We start from the raw sequence: 21,595 nt of genomic DNA, 5'->3' as shown, positions 1-21,595 counted from the left end.
AAGATGACTCCAAGGTTGCGGATGTGTAAGGATGGAGAAAAGGTGGAGTTGTTAATGGAAAGGCTGAAGTTGTTGGTGTTTTTTTTGAGTAATTTGGGGCCAATGATGATCATGTTAGATTTATTGTAATTAAGTTGTAAGAAGTTGGTTTGCATCAAGGTTTGTATGTCGGTGAGGCAGTTGGTCAGAGTTGCAGAGGTAACTGTGGTAAGGATTTGGTGGAGATGTATATCTGGACGTCATCGGTGTAGCAGTGGAAGTGGAGACCATATCTATGTATGATATTACCGATTGGCAGGATGTGAATGATGAACAGGAGAGGATCAAGTACCGAACCTTGGGGGATGCCTTGTGACAAAATGAACATTACTCAGTTTTGGTTGGTAACCTAATCTACTGTGCATCTCATTTTGATACAAAGACCACAATAAATACAGAAAGTTACAGAAACAAAATTTCACACTCCAGTCTTTTGTTATTTCATTGATATAAAATTACCTCATTAGTGGGTGTTAGTAAAGTCTACAGACAACATAATGAATTAGGATCACTGACCCACCTCCAGTCATCAGTACTGCTCAGCTGTGTAGGCTGCTTTGCGTTTGTGATTCTGGACTTTGTGTGTCCTTGTTTAGCTCTCCAAGTTAAACGTTGCTCTTTTGGGAAATGCTGATCGTTGGTGTTACTGAGTGAGTGACATGCTGCACTATATGTAAAAGTCAACATATTTTCACTTAAATGTTGCCAGGATGTTGAGAAATAGGGTACGCCGTTCATTGTAATTAGTAATATTATTTACATTAAAAAGATAACAGACTTAAATTAACATGCTTTCCTGATGAACTACGCTGCCCACCGCATGACTAAAAGGATGGCTGCACTTTCCCACCATCAGCCACTATGGTGCGCCGTACAGTTGTGACCAAACAGGTTGAGCGACCCGCAAACATGAACTCAGTTGTATTGCACTGTAATAGACTCTGTATTAACTGCTGCTTGTTTGTTTAGTATTATTTGCTTTATAATGCATCCTCCAATTAGTACAGCGCTACATATGATAATATGCTTAACTGTGTGTCGGTTGCAAGCAGTGTATAAAATAATAACACCTTAATATGATACCATAAAGGGTGGAATTGCGGTCTCTCCTTGAGCAATAGTCTCTGATGGCATTTTTCAGGCTATTGAAATTTAAACTTTGTGCAATATCACAGAAGTCTGGGGCAAGTAGTGGACTGCTGTGTGTGTGTGTGTGTGTGTGTGTGTGTGTGAGAGAGGGTAATGTTGGTACATGTAAAAAGCAATGAGCCCCCCCACCCCCCGCTCTACTGTTAGACCCCTACGAAGCTCAGATTATAACTCGAACCCTGTTGAGAAAGTACCACAGAATATCATTTTCATTGAAAATAAGAAAATGAGGTGTAAATATGGGTTCCCAGTGGACCTGTACCCATAAACATCACACTTAAGATGACTGCCAATTTTAATTGTCATCTGAGAAGAGAAAGGTTTGTCTCAGTGGTCTTTATTGCTGTATAGTACTATAAAACACGCACAGCAAGAAAATGCAGAGCAAAGTCTGCTTTCTGTGCATTAGCAGAAGACAATCAGTGTGATCTGTTGCTTGCACCACATATAAAAGGCTTTAGATACCTCAAATTCCACATAAAACAGATGACAGTATTTGTACTATTTCGAGATAAATATTACATTGTGTCTTTGTTGTAAATCATGGTGGCCATGAGTTCTCCTCACCTTGATAAGAACATCGCATATTTTAAGCTAACAGAAAATTGAACATCACAAGAATCAAGTTTATCATCACAGCGACCAAAATTGGTTCTAAGAGGATATTACACAAAATCAGCTATAGTTAGACAATGGCACAGATGCTTTAAAACAACTGTCATTTGGTGTGAAAGCATCATGACCGAAGCTTATATAAACTCATTTAAACACAGGAAGGAATTATTGTATTAAAGGGAGAAAGGAATTATGCCATTAGTGGCCTGACCTTTCCAAGGCTTTAATGTAAGCCAGTGACATGATTCTGGAGGTCCATAAAGGGCCATAGCTTACTGCTTGGTTATAAAACAATGTATATATGTAACTTACCCATCAACCACTGTGTGTCACTAGCAGTCTTCAAGGGAGCTGTTTCCCGCTTAGACAATTAGACTGAAGATTTTAATGAAACTGGGTAAATGATAAATAATAATATTTGTTACGTTCTATCTGTGGCTTATCTTTCAGATTTTGCTGTCATGTTGATTTTATCTTATCGAGTTTGATCAATTATTTAAAGAAATAGTCTTGAAATTCTTATTGATGTAAAACATACAGCAAGAAATTCAGATGTTTCCAAGGGTGTGACTGTGCTATTGCCCTCACAGTCACCATAACTTAACCCATTTGAGCTCCTATTGAAGAGTACATGTTAGACAGCCCTCTCCGCCGATGTCATCAAAAAACCAATGGGATATTATATGGAAGATATGGAAATCTTTTGGAAGAATGGTATTCAGAGTTTCAGAGACTTGTATAGAATCTATGCCAACAAGCGTTGAAGTTATTCTGGCAGCTCATGGTGGCCCCACACCTTATATAGACACGGCTGGTCTTTTTGATGGTTTGTCAGTCCACTAATTTTGTTCTGACTGAAATATTTCAACGGCTAGTGGATGGATTGCCATGGTGCTCAGAAGATGAATCATACTGACGGTGATCCTCAGATTTTTATTCTAGCGCTAGCTGGATGTATAGGAGAAACATATCTGAAAGCAATACAGAATACCTGAGAGCCTTACTGCATTATATTTCATTATAGTTTGAATTGTCACCTGCCACCTGAATTTTGAGTTTCCCTTTATATAAAAACATTTCCACCATAAATTGGTACAGAAAAATTCACCAGAATGCGGGAACTTAATTTTTATAGTTTTCGAGCCTCGTTCTCATCTTAGGGCGTCATATACCGACGATTTGAGAAAGAGTGACAAAGCGTAGTTATTTGACTGTGCTACGCTTCGGGAAGCGTCTCTATGAGAGTCTCTGTCCCGTACAGACCAGAAGTGCTAGTTAGCTAGCGGTAGCTAGCTACCTAGCTACGTTCGTGATAAAGGTGTTGACAGCCCTCCGAAGCCCCTACCCTTACCACAACCATCAGAAATGTTCATACCTAAACCTAAGTCACGGACTTTATGCATGTCGACCGGCTAACAATGGCTTACCTTTAACGTAAAATCCTTACACTTTGTCTGAAAGCGTCAGTTATGACGCATTGAGATGAGAATGTGTTGCATTTTCAGATAATTCAGCATTGAAGATTTCTTAAAAATAGTGTTAATATGTCATTTCATCTCAGTCTTGTGATCCCAATCTTGTGTCTCGAGTGTCTCGTCTAGCGTTAGCATTGTCCTCCTCTCCCCCTACCAACCTTCGCGGTCCCTCAGATCCACTCAGCCGGTCTCCTCTACATCCCCAAGTCCAAGCTCAGCAGTCTTGGGGAAAGAGCCTTTTCCAGGGCAGCTCCCAGGCTCTGGAACTCCCTCCCCCATGAGATCCGCACCTCTGAGTCCCTCACCATTTTCCAGTCCCGCCTTAAGACCCATCTCTTCTCCTTTGCCTATCCCTAGCTGTTTTTTGTTTTTTGTTTTTTTGTCATGTTTCTTTATCTGCTCTGTAAAGCGACTTTGAGTTTGTGAAAAGCGCTATACAAATTCAATTTATTATTATTATTATAAGGTTGAAATTTGTGGTTCAGATTGAAATATCTTGAGAACTAATGGATGTATGGATAAATTATGATAACTGAATTTACCTAGCACTACCAACAGGTCGAAGTTTTCACTTATTCAGTGAAATATGTGAACATCCTTAAGATGTATTGGGACACACTTTTTTATTGGACATTTATGGACAATGTAATAATAATAATAATAATAATAATCTTTATTTGTAGAGCACTTTTCAAAAACAAGTTACAAAGTGCTTTAACAAGTGTAAAGACAATAATACCCAAAAGACAATAATACAAAAGCAAGAAAACATTGAAAAGACCAAAATACATGTTTAAGATAAATATAAAATAAGTAAAATAGAATAAAATAAAAGGGAATAAATAAAGTCAAATAAGATCGGGAAAGGCTCTCCTATAAAAGTATGTTTTAAGAAGGGACTTAAAAGAGTTCACTGACTCAGCCGACCTGATTTCCTCAGGCAGGCTGTTCCAAAGCCTCGGGGCCCTGACTGCAAACGCTCTGTCCCCTTTAGCCCCCCATTTTTTATGTATCCTACAGACTGGTGATCCCTTGACTTCTTGACACATTTATTGAAATGTCTTGACAACTATTGGATGGATAGCTGAGGAATGTGGTACTCATGTTCCTCAGAGGATGAATTCCAATCACTTCAATCCCCTAACCTTTAATGTAGCGCCTTGTTGTCCTATGATTTTTTTGATTCGTATTAGATTCATCTGTACTTTGTGTTTAGTGCTATTTGGTAAATGTTTTCATGCTAACATTCTAAACTAGATTGTGAACATGGTAAACATTATACCTGCTAAACATCAGACTGTTAGCTTTGTCAATGTGAGCATGATGATATCACCATTTAGCACCACTGTGCCTAAGTACAGTCTAACAAAGCAGCTAGCAAGGCTGTCGACTCTAAGTCATGTTCTCTTTTATTTTTCACCCACTTGTAGGTGGGCAGGTAGGCAGACAGAAAATAAAAGCTTATAACTTGTGACATATAACATATATATATATATATAATGTAACAAGTAGCAAAATATGAAGTTGAGACGAGGAAATCCAAAGAAAGTCTTATAATTTCTAATATAACACTTAACATTCACCATCTCAGTAAAAGCAAGCAGAGTGCTTGAGACAAACTTTCAATTCATATTTTCAAAAAAAAAAAATTTTTGAAAACTTGCACAAAAGTATTCTAAAGGTGAAGGAAAACTAAAGTCTCAATTCTACTTCAAAAGAATCTTTCAAAGGATGACACATCAATGCTTAAACATCTCAAACATTCATAGCCTTTCACAGTAGTGATGGGAAGGTTTGCCCCTTGAAGGGCACCAGAGTTTATGGCTCTGTTCCTTTGCTAAAGGTGTTTTTAGGGGAAGTTACTAGGTTCTTTTGTCAAATAATAACTATGATAAAGATAGGGAAAGACTTGGATGAGATTTAAACTTAGGGGGCTTTCACACCTATATCGTTTGGTCCGGACCTTTGGACTTTTTAGTTTGATCCGAACCAAAATTGCAGGTGTGAAATCTCCACTGGACTACGGTCCGGACCAAAAATACGAAATTTGGTCCAACGAAAAGATGTAGTCTCGGTCCGGATCAAACTGAACCATGGTTCGGTTCATTTCTAGTGTGAAACCATTTTTTGGATGGTTTGGACTTTCAGACCATTTACAGGAAGTTCTGTGGTTACTGTGTGAACCGAAAGAAAAAAAAGCTACCCCAGAACTGTTTACAAACCAGTGAATGTCAAGTATAGGAAGACGCGGCCGACATAGATGATGACGACAGGATGCAGGTCTGTCATGTAAAGTCCTTTATTGCGGTTGCATAAATGCAGTGTGAAACCAAACCAAAACTAGACAGTGCAATTTCTGGAGAACTTGCGGTGTGAATGCTGGCTGTTGAAGGCTGACGCTAAACTGGATTGCTAACCTTAAACTTTAAGTTTTCAAAAATAAATTTCTGGGTTACAGCCCCAGAATGCAAGCTCTCATTTCAGCCTCTGTCTGAAACGAGCTGTAGATGCTCCTGTCTCTTTAAGACCCACCACCCCTCCAGATGCCCACTGTGTTCTGATTGGCCAAGATCCTGAAGCAGGATGATTATGCTGCCGAGTGGTACAGACAGACTGAGCGTAGTAGTTCCCAGGCTGAGAACGGTTCGGCTGCGGACAGTAGCTCAGGGGGTGTGGTGTGAGCGAGGGGCGTGGTTTGAGAGGTGCTACAGTTCGCAGCTGGACAATATTGAGGTTGTAGGCAAATTACCATATATAGAAAACAGGCTCTGTATGACATCATTAAGTAAGTGAGACGGACTGTGAGACAGAGAGACAGGTGGACTATAAGACTGAGACGGACTGTGAGACAGAGAGACAGGTGGACTATAAGACTGAGACGGACTGTGAGACAGAGAGACAGGTGGACTATAAGACAGTGAGACAGACTGTGAGACAGAGAGACATTTAATTTTTAATATATATATATTTTTTTTTTTTAACACAAACACACATACGCTTTGATTACTTTACGCTTTAATTACTTGTTTAATGAAATGTATGGGGTTGTTGAAATTGTTCTTGTGTAGTTTGTATGATGCTTTGGCAATATTGTTGTGACACATTCATGCCAATAAAGCTAATTTGAATTGAATTGAGACAGGTGGACTATAAGACTGTGAGATACAGAGACCCAACTGTTCCCAATGAAGAGAACAGTGTGTGTGTATGTGTGTGCGCACGCGCGTGTGTGTGTCTGTCTCTCTCTCTGTCTGTTAGTAGTAGTACCAGGTAGTACTAGTAGTAATTAGTGCAGTAGTAGTGGTTGTAGTAGCAGATGCAGTACACTTAACTTCATTCAAGAAATAGCTTAATGTCTGTTCACCAATCGGAACCAAGCGGGAAGCTTACGGTCTACAATATGAAGCGAATGCGTAAGTCCCTGAAACCTGCATTCTATTGAAAATCCAGCAGGGGGCGACTCTACTGGTTGCAAAATGAAGTCCGGCTCCATTAGAAATAATGGGAAAAAGACCCTACTTCTCAGCCGAATAATTACCCCAGTAAACACTTTCCTGATGAGTTTATGGTCTCAGTTGCTAGTTTCAAGTCTTCTTCAATACAAAATGATGTTCATTTAGTAAATTATGGTCCCGTTTATTTTAAAATAGACCAAAAAGCAGAGTATGTTTCAGGGCGGGATTATCTATGATTGACAAGTCGTTACCATAGCGACCTGTCAATCAGGCTAGAGCCGACTTGTACCTTCGGCGCTATGTAAATTTATTCAGTGCCGTTGAAAAAGCTTATTAGAAGTTGGCTGTTCACTTTCTCTGGTAAGTACATTTAGTTTTAAGACTGTTCGCTAGACAAAGTTATCAGCCCAGTTAAAATGACAGTTAATGTGAGTTACAGTTGCAGCTAGCTCCGCACACGGCCGTTAGCTCCACTGTATCGTACAGTAATTGAAGACTGTAATTCAAGAGCATCATTACTCGACCTACTGTATTTCAAGGTAAATCATGAAGAAAACCAAATTACAATAATGTATCGGTTCCTGTAATATAAACTGCTGTTTATGAACAGCAGAGTCAGGAGTATAAAGTCATGATAACAACATTAGGATAGAGACTTTAAGGGATAAAATGCATCAATTTGTGCCATATTAAAATATATAATTTTATTGGTGGATTAATAGATTCACCATAGTATTTTTTAATTCTAAATAATATTTATCTATATATATATTTTTATTATTATTATTTTGCTGGGCAATGATTAAAAATTTTAATCATTATTAATTGTCTGATTTTCTGCAAATTGAATAATGAATTCTAAAGTACTGTATTGTGCTCTTTTAATTTAAATGTACTATATACACAAAAGTGCAATAATGTGGTTTGCAAACACATAAACAAATAAGGTGCTTTTTACCAGCAGTATTCCCTTTACACAGTAGCAATAAAATATTTTTTGTGAATCTCAACGTAAACATTAATGTAATCGATAGTTACGTATATTAACTCCAGATTCTATGAGTATAGGCGCAGCCCTCTAAGCCATCGCTATTGGGTTTACCCCCTACGCGCGGAGCCTCTCCTACGTCTGCACCTACAGGTGCTGGTCATATAATTAGAATATCATCAAAAAGTTGATTTATTTCAGTAATTCCTTTCAAAAATTTAAACTTGTATAATGTATATATTCATTCCACACAGACTGATATATTTCAAGTGTTCATTCCTTTTAATTTTGATGATTATATCTGACAACTAATGAAAACCCCAAAATCAGTATCTCAGAAAATTTGAATATTGTGAAAAGGTTCAATATTGAAGACACCTGGTGCCACACTCTAATCAGCTAATTAACTCAAAACCTGCAAATGCAAATTAAATGGTCTCTCAGTCTAGTTCTGTACGCTACACAATCATGGGGAAGACTGCTGACTTGACAGCTGTCCAAAAGATGACCATTGACACCTTGCACAAGGAGGGCAAGTCACAAAAGGTCATTGCTAAAGAGGCTGGCTGTTCACAGAGCTCTGTGTCCAAGTACATTAATAGAGAGGCGAAAAGAAGGAAAAGATGTGGTAGAAAAAAGTGTACAAGCAATAGGGATAACCGCACCTTGGAGAGGATTGTGAAACAAAACCCATTCAAAAATGTGGGGGAGATTCACAAAGAGTGGACTGCAGCTGGAGTCAGTGCTTCAAGAACCACCACGCACAGACGTATGCAAGACATGGGTTTCAGCTGTTGCATTCTTTGTGTCAAGCCACTCCTGAACAAGACACAGCATCAGAAGCGTCTCGCCTGGGCTAAAGACAAAAAGGACTGGACTGCTGCTGAGTGGTCCAAAGTTATGTTCTCTGATGAAAGTAAATTTTGCATTTCCTTTGGAAATCAAGGTCCCAGAGTGTGGAGGAAGAAAGGAGAGGCACAGAATCCATGTTGCCAAGTCCAGTGTAACATTTCCACAGTCAGTGATGGTTTGGGGTGCCATGTCATCTGCTGGTGTTGGTCCACTGTGTTTTCTGAGGTCCAAGGTCAACATGCTTCCTGCTGCTGACCAACTTTATGGAGATACAGATTTCATTTTCCAAAAGGACTTGGCACCTGCACACAGTGCCAAAGCTACCAGTACCTGGTTTAAGGACCATGGTATCCCTGTTCTTAATTGGCCAGCAAACTCGCCTGACCTTAACCCTATAGAAAATCTATGGGGTATTGTGAAGAGGAAGATGCGATACGCCAGACTGATCGACTCCATGCCACGCCGCACTGCAGCAGTAATTCAGGCAAAAGGAGCCCCAAATGACTACTGAGTGCTGTACATGCTCATGCTTTTCATGTTCATACTCTTCAGTTGGCCAAAATTTCTAAAAATCCTTTTTTAGTATTGGTCTTAATAATATTCTAATTTTCGAGAGATACTGAATTTGGGATTTTCATTAGTTGTCAGTTTTAATCATCACAATTATATGAAATAAACATTTGAAATATATCAGTCCGTGTGTAGTGAATGAATATAATATCCACGTCATCTTTTTGAATGGAATTACTGAAATAAATCAACTTTTTGATGATATTCTAATTATATGACCAGCACCTGTATATACACAACGGTGAGACCCAGCCTTCGGCTCCCATAGTGCCTTTTCTTCAACAATGAGAACCAAGGCTCAGTGAGGTCCACTGCTTAGAGGGCTGCGCCTATACTCATAGAATCTGGAGTTACAATACGTAACTATCATTATATTTTGTATAGGCTTTGCCCTCTAAGGCCATCGCTATTGGTTTTAGAGGCGAAGCAGGATGAGTCAATGCCTCACTGGCCCATACGGTACCACCAAGTACAGACCCACCTCCCCAGAGCCAACATAATAAGCCTTGGTGTCGCCGTGCGCAATCACCAATGGCACAAGATGGGAAGGCAGGGAACTGACCCATGCGTAAAACGCCGGGGACAGGATCGGGGGCCCCACAGCTGTGCAGGTGCAGACAAAGTCACGACAGCGACCACATCAGCTGCTTTTTGCTGTGAGAGAAAAGCACCGCACACTCACAGAGGACAATCACTCAGACAGAACGCTCAGTACTGAGTGAGTCAATAAGAAGCGGGAGACATCCCACAGGTAGAAATGGATGAAAGAGCACGAAAGACAGAATCCCAAAGAAAATTCCAGAAAATCACATCATATGAATTTATAAAAATTGATAACCATCTGATGAGGAAAAACAAGTATATGACCCCCTACCAAACAGCAAGTATTCTGGCTCCTACAAGCCAGTTAGTCTTCCTTTAAGACACAGCCCCAATCCCAGCCAATTATCTACATCAAATACACCTGCCTCACCTCGTTACCTGTATAAAAGACACCTGTCAACACCCAAACAACCAGCATCCAACATCACCACCATGGGCAAGACCAAAGAGCTTTCTACGGACATCAGGGACAAGATTGTTGATCTGCACAAGGCTGGGATGGGCTACAAGAGAATCGGAAAGCAACTTGGAGAGAAAAGATCAACTGTCGGTGCAGTTATCAGGAAATGGAAGAAGCACCACACCACCGCCAACCTCCCTCGGTCTGGGCCTCCACACAAGATCTCGCCTCGTGGGGTGTCCCTGATCATGCGAACGGTGAGGAATCATCCCAAAACCACAAGGGGGGAACTGATGAATCAACTGAAGGCAGCTGGGACCACAGTTACAAAAGAAACGGTTGGTAACACACTACGCCGTCATGGATTGAAATCCCGCAGCGCACGCAAGGTCCCCCTGCTCAAGAAGAAACATGTACAGGCCCGCATGAAGTTCGCCATTCACCACCTGGATGACTCAGAAGAGGCCTGGAAGAAGGTGATGTGGTCAGATGAGACCAAAATACAACTTTTTGGCCTCAACTCAACTCGTCATGTTTGGAGGGCAAAGAACACCGAGTACAACCCAAAGAACACCATCCCCACCGTCAAGCATGGTGGTGGCAACATCATGCTTTGGGGGTGCTTTTCAGCCAAGGGGACGGGACAACTCCATCGTATTGAGGGGAGGATGGACGGGGCCATGTATTGTGGAATTCTGGACCAACATCTCCTTCCCTCAGTGAGAGAGCTGAAGATGGGTGGAGGATGGGTGTTTCAGCACGACAACGACCCTAAGCACACCGCCAAAGCAACAAAAGAGTGGCTGAAGAAGAAGCACATCAAGGTTCTGGAGTGGCCTAGCCAGTCTCCAGACCTGAATCCAATTGAAAATCTTTGGAGGGAGCTTAAAATTCGAGTTGCCAGGCGACAACCTCGGAACCTGAATGATTTGGAGGCTGTCTGCAGGGAGGAGTGGGCCAACATCCCTGCCGAAATGTGCACAAACCTTGTCACCAACTATAAAAACCGTTTGACATCTGTGCTGGCCAATAATGGCTTTTCTACAAAATATTAACATGCTGTTTGTCCAGGGGGTCAAATACTTGTTTTTCCTCATCAGATGGTTATCAATTTTTATAAATTCATATGATGTGATTTTCTGGAATTTTCTTTGGGATTCTGTCTTTCACTGTTAGAATGTACATATGATTAAAATTATAGATCGTTGCATTCTTTGTAAGTGGGCAAACCTGCAAAATCAGCAAGGGGTCAAATACTTATTTCCCCCACTGTATATATATACATCCCACCTGTAACCTCTGTGGCCTCACTGCTGACTCCACTCCAACAAGGCTGCAGGACCTGATGGTACCCCTGATGGCACCTCGGGGTGCTCAAAGCCTGTGCCCCCCAGCTCTGTGGAGTCCTTCACCATGTCTTCAACCTGAGCCTAAGTCTCCAAAGGATCCCTGTGCTGTGGAAGACATCTTGCCTTGTTGCTGTGCCAAAGACGCCACGTCCCTGTGGCACTGACCTCCCACGTTATGAAGACCCTGGAGAGACTGGTTCTGGAACAGCTGCAGCCCATGGTCAGGCCTCTCCTGGACCCACTCCAGTTCGCCTACCAGCCCCGAGTGGGAGTTGAGGACACCATCATCTTCCTGCTCAACCACATCTACGCCCACCTGGACAAGCTGGCGAGCACTGTGAGGGTCATGTTTTTGACCTCAACTACCACACACAGTACTGCTATCTTCAGAAGTTTTCTGATGGTCGGGGACTTTGTCACATGGTGTGAGCAGAACCATCTCCAGCTCAACGACTAAGGAGCTGGTTGTGGATCAGCAAGGCGCCAGTGACCCCTGTTTCCATTCAAGTGTGTGTGGACATTGTGGAGGATTAAAAATACCTGGGAATACACATGGACAATAAACTGGACTGGGCCAAGAACACTCAAGCCCTTTACAGGAAGGGCCAAAGCCGTCTCTATTTTCTGAAGAGGCAGAGGTCCTTCAACATCTGCAGGACGATACTGAGGATGTTTTATGAGTCTGTGGTGGCCAGTTCAACTCCTCACTCTAAGTGTCTGACACACGGAATACCTGTTTAAATACTTAATGTGCAATGTTCTCTGCTGCAATTCTGCTGCTACTATTTATTCATTATTAGTATTCACCATAACAATTCCTTTAATTATGTAAATATTGTACATATTCACTGCTTTATATTTTATTGTATTGTATATTTATATACTTTATATACCGACTTTCTATCTTTATTTATATTCCCTTTGCCTTGATGTGCAACGTGACACAGAATTTCCCCTTGGGGATCAATAAAGTATTTCTGATTCTGATATATATATGTACACACACACACACACACACACACACACACACACACACACACATAGGACTATAAAATGGTTTTGCATGTTTTGGACCAGGACTCACTTGAAGAAGAGATCTTGTATGTCAGTGGGACCTTCCTGGCTACCTAATCTCTCCAACACTAGCTATTGGTTTCCATTCATTTCTGTACATTCCATTCAGTATTGAAAATCATCTTAATTGTCTTAATATATTCTTAATCTGATTTATGTAATCCATCATATTAAGTGTAATTTGGTTTGGAAAATGTGCACTGCACATACTTACTGTAACAATGACATAATGCAGACTTTATGTCAAGCAAGTCTGCTAATTGACTTTCAAACTATTTGGAATTAAGGGGAAACCAATAGATGTCAGGACTGGCTTGAAAAATACATCCCTAATACATATATCCCTGACCTTCAATTGAAAATAGCAAAAATGTCAAGTTTATAGGATTTAAAGTTAAGGAGTTTTAAACATACTGGTATGGTGACCCTAAAGTGTGTGTTGTTCAGAAAAGTACATTGTATGTATGTATTAATGATTAATTATGTATTCCTGTATTCTCATTTTGATTGTAGTAAGTGACCATGTTATACAAGGAGTAGTATGCCAATATATTTGTATATCCACTGTTTCTATTGTTTATATATTTCAGGACACCTTGCTTCATATTGGCTCTTACATATTCACCATGTGCCAAGTGCAGCATGATAATGACTACCCGAGTGAAAAGGCTGATCAAAAAATTACTTCCACATTGTTTATCCTGAAAAACACTACACTCCATCTGAATTTACTCCACTTTATTGCTGTATACTTTATTGGTCTATTCTAATCCACATGCTTCACAACGGTTGTGTATCACAGTTATTCTGATTGAATAAAATACCACAATACTCTTGTGACTCTTTGTGTAGGTATGAACCTTCACCTGTGTATATTTTAAGCTTATGTTATGCCATTTCTTTTATATGAAGGAGGAATGATATGTTAATGAAGACTGTTTATGCTGTTATTTGAGTAGTTATGACTTGTACCTTTCTGAACCTGTGGGATGCCAAGCATTTTGATATTTCTGTCACTGCCACTGTGCTGTTAGTTCTCTCATAGCAGTGATGGTTGTTTTTTGATAACAGATACATATGCATAACAAGTAACCTCACTTGTTTACCTGCTCAGTGTGACATTAGCCTCACTCACACACACACACACACACACACACACACACACACACACAGATAAATGCTGGGGTTGTCAGGCTTTTAAGACAGAGCTGTTGACTCAGTGAAGATCATTTCTCTGTGTGGTTATGATGACGGTACCAGTGTCTTGAATCAGATTCGAGCAGCTACATGTAGCCAGTGCAGGTGCAGAGGAGGGGTGTCGTGTGGGAAAGGTTGAAGACCAACCGAGCTGTTGCATTCTGGATAAGCTGCAGGGTTTGGATGGCACATGCATGCAGACCAACCAGGAGCAAGCTGCAGTAGTCTAGGCACAAGATGACAAGAGCGGAGTGGATATATCCTCCGGATGTTGTGGAGCATGAATCTGCAGATTCCCTGAGACGGGGACACTACAGAGTGCTCAGATGTGAGGAAGCACAGCTTGTCTTGTACAGGTTAAGCTTTAGGTGGTGCGCGGACATCTACTGAGAGATGTCAGCCAGACATGCAGAGATCCGTGCTGTAGTGATGTGTGGATCGATACTAAAGTATCGATATTTCTGATACCGATGTTTCCTGCTCTAGGATTGATACTCATATAAAAGGATCGATATCTAAACTTGGTAATTTGGAGTGAGTGTGTGTTTTATCATTAGTATCTCACTGTCACGAGGATGGTCTAATTATACTTGGTTGACAGGAACTTCTTCTCCTTACGTCTGTCATGCTTGCGCTACGGCTCTGTGACGGAGCTTCTTTGAAGTGAGCCGCTGCAGCTCTTTCCCACATTTCCCGTGATTGAATACTGACTATAGCTGACAGTCACGTCTGGCTGTATTTTAGCTGTGAAGGCAATAATGGCGCTACATGTGATGTGTGTGAGAAGACAGTGAAATACTTTGGCAACACCGCAAACTTCTCTAAACATCTGAGATTAAGTCATAATAATATGATGAGGTTATGAAGCTGCAGTTCTCAGCAGGATATTTTTTATTATAATTGATGAATATGACAGTAGTTTGATGTCTTGTCATTATACAGCTATTATTTGGTTGGTATTAATTGGTGAACCTACAGCCTACTATTTATTTCCCTCATAAATACATAAATGGGAAGCTAGAAATAAAATATGTAAAAAGTATTGGCATTGGTATCAGCAATACCAGCCTGGGTATTACTTGGTATTGGATTGTATAGGAATTAAGTGGTATTGCACATTACTACCATGTTGCCACTTGGGTTTCCGGCTGGGGAAAAGAAGGGGTTGGGGGGAATGAGTGGTAAAAGCTCTGGATGTATTTATGTATTTGAAATTCTCCTAAAGTCATCATGCAGCAGAATATCTAGAGACCTTGATACACTATACATATCATAGTAAATTTTAAATTTTTTTGTTTTAAAGAAAAAATGTTAATAATAATAATTTATATAAAATAGTATGACCAGGTGTAAACCATTAAGCTTATAAACAAACAAGCCAACACATTGCTAAAGTCAAATTTCATTTCAATGTGACGTGTTGTGCAAATTAAGTAAGCACTAAGGCACCTTGACATTTATTCCTCCTAATTTGCATATTGTATTTTGCCTTCATTTCTGTTCCTCTACTTTCTCTTTTTTGCTGTCTCTCTTTAACATTTCCCATGTCCCTCTTTTTTCATCTCAGTTCACCTGTTCTCTCTCTCTCATCTTCTTTCCTATGTCACGTGTCGGCGAGCAGACGGTGACTCTGACATGGAGACAGCAAGACAATTACTTTTTTCCACTACAGCACATTTTATTATCTCGCAGACTTGGAGTGTATAGCAGGTGAGCGTTGTTTCGTCTTACAAATCCAACTGGCGTGGCTCCCACACAGAGACGCACACACACACAGCAAACTTCATTCCATCTGAGTTAATTTGAAATGTATTTCTCACCACCCTGTTATGATGAACACAGCAGGTCTGCTTCTGATTGTCTCCAGCTCCAAAATGGCTCCACAGAAGAAATAGGTTTTGTTAGGTGATTAAGCAGGTAGGGGATGGAAGAGGAGAAAGATTGAGAAATGAAGAAAAATTAAAAAGAAAAGGAAAAACAATTCTGTGATCTCAAACAACTGCTGGATGCTCAGTTTAAAACATCAGGAACACACACACACACACACACACACACACACACACACACACACACACAGTAATTGGAAAAGTGCACATATACAGGAAAACAGCCGCTCAAAACACATGCTATACGCATGTGTTTATACATCATAAACACATTCCCACACAAACAGACGCACACACACATGCAGACGCACACACACACATGCCAGTGCATCCCTACAGACTTCCTCTCCTCCTCTTCAGTCGGGTTGACAGCCTTTAGATAAATCATTTGTCGGAGCAGCGAGTGAGCAAGTTGGCTGTTATACCAATTATTTTAATGAGAACATAAGCTCGCCCAATTCATCTGCACGCTGTTCAAAGTGCCCCCCTCAGGGAAGACAAAATCCTGCTGCTTAAAGAGTTTTGTTGGCTCTCTTGTTTTGCCTCATAAAATTGGTTATGAAACAAAAACTGTTTTGTTTACATGTCAGATTTACTGGGATGAGCATTTCTGTTGTTTCTGCATAAAAAAACCCATCATGATGTATATTGAGTCTGGAACTGCTGCCAAGGAGCTTGCTGGGTATAACGATGCACTATAGTGAGAGGGCTAGAGGTTCAATTCTTTGTAAAGCTTCAGAAAGCTTAAGAAGAGCGAGGCACTAACACAGTTGTTTTCACTTACAATGTGTATATTAAACTTGTCTACAAGTGTACATAAATGGCAGAATGGAAGCAAGTGAATAACTTAATGTACAGTGGGAGGCAGATTGGTCTATGCAGGAGTTACAGAGATTGTGTCATCAATAAAATGCAACAGGTTCAATCTATGCAACAGCTAAGGCGCTGACCTGTTTTAAAAGTTGCCATGAAGGACTGCACCAAATCCACATTCCTAAACAATACCATAGGTAATTTGTCAGTGATTTCCAAAACAACCCATGAAAGTAAGAAGGTTATGGTTTAAGGTTAAGGTTTGGTTTAGTTTGTATTAATTTTGTCAAGGAAAACTATGACTATGTCAACAACGTTTCTTCCATGACAAAAAGGAGACGATGATGAGACGTCATTAAACAGCACCTGTTACATTAACATGATATTTTTTACAAAGACAACCCTGTAGTTAAATTGACTTTAATAAATAAAAACTTTTACCAAAATCTGTCTTTATTGACAATGACAACAACAGGAAAAGGGTAGGGTTAGCTTCCCTTGTGTTGCTGCAACGTAGCAAATGGGGGTGTTTCATACAGATGCTGAAGAGTGCCTTTAGCATAATCCTTATGTTTTGTCACGCTGTCTAAAAGTGTCAGTTATGACGCATTGAGATGATAATGTGTTGAAATGTAACAGCCACCTCACTAATGGTTGAAACTGTAAACCCAACCAGCAATGATTGGTTTACCAGAAGTGAAGAGGAAGCGACAAAAGCAAATCAGCATGGCAGAGCCTATAGGTCATACAGTGCTGTGTAATTTCGCTCACTGTCAGAAGGGGGAGACAAAAATTCCAGCAAAGTAGACATGAAATGTTGGCCGTTGCTCCAACCTACATTACAAATCGGAGCAGAGAGCAGCACACTCTGTAAAAAGGTAGATATTATTGTCTAATAGTTTACAAAATAAACATAGATAAAGGTTTTGTTTAAGCAACTAAAACCACTTTTTAAAAAAAGCCTTAGGTATTACATGATTTTTATGGGGTTAGGAGTAGGGTTAGGGAAAGATCATAATTATTGTTAAATTAAACTATTGTTGTGATGTGGTGTGGCAGGGTGGCGAGCCCAGCTGACGGAGCGGAGGATGAAGGTTAGTGGACCTGGAGGGGAGACAGACAGACAGACAGGGTTAGACACAGCTGAGACAAAGCACAGGGAAACAGAAATGATGCAGAATTCGAGAGAGCTTCGGTGGTGAAGTGGCACCGGGTAAGGAGCAACGATCAAGCAGCGATGGAGTGGAGAACAGGGGTTATGTACTGTAACCCGGATTCTATGAGTATAGGCGCAGCCCTCTAAGGCTATCGCTATTGGGTTTACCCCTTCCATGCGCCTGCGCGGCACTGAGAATTTTAGTCAACGCCCACCCACAGCGTGGGCCTCTCCTACATCTGCACCTTGTATATATACACAACAGTGAGACCCAGCCTTTGGCTCCCAAATGCCTTTTCTTCAGCACTGAGAACCAAGGTCCAGTGAGGCCTACAACTTAGAGGGCTGTGCTACTGCTCATAGAATCAGGGTTACAGTACGTAACCCCCTTTGTGTTTCGTATAGGCTTCGCCCTGTAAGGTTATTGCTATTGGGTTAGAGGCGAAGCAGGATGAGTCAACGCCTCACTGGCCTATACGGTACCACCAAGCACAACTCACCTGCCCAGAGCCATAATGAGCCACCCAGTCACCCGCTGACCACGGCACTGGTTTCGCACCGGTAGGGCGACGTAAGCAGCGGCCGCCCCCCAACACCGTCCAGTGGGAGAGGACGCACCGCACACTCACAAGAAGGATCACCAAAATACCCAGTGCTGAGTGAGTCAGAGACGGGAGACATACCGTAAGTAGAAACGGACGAAAGAGCAAGGGGACGATCAGGAGGTCGGCGTGCAGATGTGGTCCACTGTCATCTCTCCGTGCAATGCCACTGAGGAGACACCTCTCGTGGAGTGCGCTCTGATGCCATCCGGGGGAGACTCCTCGGCAGACACGTAAGCCCGGGAAATGGCATCACACAGCCAGTGAGACAGGCACTGCAGGCGCTGCGCCGACAGGGGAGGGCTTCCTGTAAAGCACAAACAGACGCTGAGAACGGCGCCAGGCGGCCGTGCGCAACACATAGCAAGACAGCGTTCACACCGGGCAGAGGAGGTGGGACGTGGCGTCCTCTGCCGACCCATGGGAGGGAGGAAAAAAGCCAGAGAGGGTGATGACCCGCAACCAAAAGGAGCTTGTAATGCTTTTAGGCATGAACATCGGGTTAGGGAGCAGGATAGCAGAGCTGCCGTCGGCCTGAATCCTGAGACACGAGGGAGCCGGAGAGGGCAACCAGATCGCTGACCCTCTTGGCCGATGTCAGAGCCAGGAGCAAGGTGACCATAGCTGAAAGGAAACTCAGGTCCGCAGTCTCCAAACCGGGCCTGGGTTACTGTGGGGCAACAGGCCACGTCATCAGCCTGCCCCTCTGCACCCCTCTATTGAAGCGCCAGGGGGTGGGAGAGCACAGTCCTGTCCCTGAAGCCCTTGTGACAGGACGAAATGGCGGCAGTGTAGGTTTTAACCGTACTGAGCGCCAGCCCCCTGTCCATGAGCAGCTGGAGGAACGAAGGCACCGCCGGCAGCGGACAGGCGACCAGGTTCGTCCCCTGGTCCAGACACCAGCGCTGGAAAGCCGACCACTTAGGAGTAAGAGGGCTGAGTAGAGGCGGCTCTCGACTCTTGGATGGTGTGAACCACCTCACGGGAGAGATCTAAACCCTCCAGGTGACGCCTCTCAGCGGCCAGACCCAGAGAGGCTGACTGAGGAGCGGGTAACTCCTGATTGCACCCCCCGCCTGAGAGAGAGCGTCCGCCCTCCAGCGGGGTTTCCACGGCTGCCCCACCAGCAGGCGCTGGAGACAGGGATACAAGGATGTGCTGGTGCGCTCCTGGGGCCACCAGAATCCCCGCCAATGATGAAAACTGCAGGCGATCCAGGAGGCATGGGATCAGCCGCACCGGTGGGGCCGTCCCGCGGGCTCAGTGAAAACCAAAGGGCTTTGGTTTGTTAGCTTACCTCGCCGCGCTAACCTTGTAGCGTTATCGGAGGTCGGAACGGGGAAAGCGAGGAGCCGCGAGGAGACCCATGAAAGGCAAGAGTGGAGCCATTCAACTCCCACTCTTCCGTCAAGAGCAGATCGAGGGCTTCGACCAGAGAGCGGGTGTACCACTACACCTCCTCGTTCTGAACGGCAAAGCTATCCACCTGGCACCGCCACTCTTCGGGGGGGCAGAAGGGCGAAGAACAGGCAGTGCGAACCGAGAGAGAGTGCTCGGCTCCGGTCTGAAGCACGCCTTGCAGCGGGGACAGAGATCACCCAGCATGATGTAGCCCGTATGGCAGACTCGCCCTGATCTGGCCAGCTTGCTAGAAGACATCGTTCTTCATGTTTTCCGGCTGGAAAATCTTTGCTCTTTAGGGTGGGCATAGACTAAAATTCTCAGGCGCGCGGAAGGGGTAAACCCAATAGCAAGAGGTTGATTGCTGGCAGGTGTGGCAGGCAGAGGAGGTGGCTGACGAGATGCAGGTGCAGGTCGTTGGCTGGGCTCAGGAGCGGAGGGAGAGAGAGAGAGAGCACACGCAGGGGAGGAGACACAGGGAGGCAGGCAGAGTACAGGAAAAAACCAGGGGAAAGCAGAATCACACACAAAAAAAGTAGAAATAAACATGACACTCACCATCAGCCAGGCTGCCACCACAACATGTTGCCTTTTAGGGCAAGGCATAAGAGCAGCATCAAAAAAAGCCTTTGATTCCATCTGGCATGAGGGCCTTTTCTATAAGCTACTTGAAAGTGGCATTGGAGGAAAAACATATGATATGATTAAGAAAATGTACACAAAAAGTGAATGTGCCATAAAGATTAAAAACAAACAAACAGCGTTCTTCTCCCAGGGCCGGGGAGTGAGACAGGGATGCAATCTCAGTCCAATTCTCTTCAATGTACACATCATAGCACCTGGCCTCATTTTGAATGACAGAGATCAGAGGTCTGCTGTATGCAGATGACTTAGTGTTGCTTTTACCTACTAAAGAAGGTTTGCAGCAGCACCTTAATCTCCAGCAAAGACTAAGATAATGATCTTTCAGAAACAATCCAGAAATCAGGTTTCACACAATTTCTATTTAGACACCACTAAATTACAACATACAAAAAACTACACTTACCTTGGCCTCAATATTCCATATACAGGAAACCTCAACATGGCTGTGAAAGATCGGAGGGACAAAGCAAGGAGAGCTTTCTATGCAATAAAAAGAAACATTAAAATCTATATTTCAATTGAAATCTAGCTTAAAATTTTTTCCAATTTGTACTACGACCAATAATTCTACCCTGCGATGGACTGGCAACTTGTCCAGGGTGTACCCTGCCTTTCGCCCAATGTCAGCTGGGATTGGCCCCAGCCCCCCGCGACCCTGTACGCAGGATAAGCGGTTGGCGATGGATGGATGGACCAATAATTCTATATGGCAGCGAAATTTGGGGGCCAAAACTAAATCATGAATTTGAGAAATGGGACAAAACAAGACCAAACAATCTGTGCAGAGCAGAGCTTGGCCAATACCCCTTCTTACTAAAAATACAGAAAAGATCAATTAAATTTTACAGTCCCTTAAACTCAGTTAACCCCCAGACATACCATCTCAAAGCCCTAACATACCAGGAGCTGAAACCAGAGAAGAGTCCCCTCAGCCAGCTGGTCCCCAACAGCCTCAGGACAGCAACACCAATTCCAGCTGACCAAACCACATTATCAACAACAAGCAGAAAGAAAAATACACAAAGTAAATTCCAATGTTATCTAACCATAATAAGAGAATTCACACAGGCAAATTACCTGAGCACAATAAAATGTCCTAAACTAACAACAAAAATGTTGACAACATACAGACTGAGTGAACACAGCCTGGCCATTGAAAAGGGTCGCCACAGACAGAGCTGGCTACCACAAGAGGAGAGACTCTGCTGCCAGTGTGACAGAGGACAGGTAGAGACAGAGCTGCACTTTCTAACCTCATGCCCTAAATATAATATAACACTAAGACGAAAACACTTTGCAAACATTTCCCAAATATACCCCGAATTC

Source organism: Micropterus salmoides, unplaced genomic scaffold (assembly GCF_014851395.1).
Source record: "Micropterus salmoides isolate LMB-PRFRI ecotype aquatic unplaced genomic scaffold, ASM1485139v1 Ms_hic_scaffold_4, whole genome shotgun sequence".
Taxonomy (NCBI): domain Eukaryota; kingdom Metazoa; phylum Chordata; class Actinopteri; order Centrarchiformes; family Centrarchidae; genus Micropterus; species Micropterus salmoides.
This window is presented reverse-complemented; position numbering follows the sequence as displayed.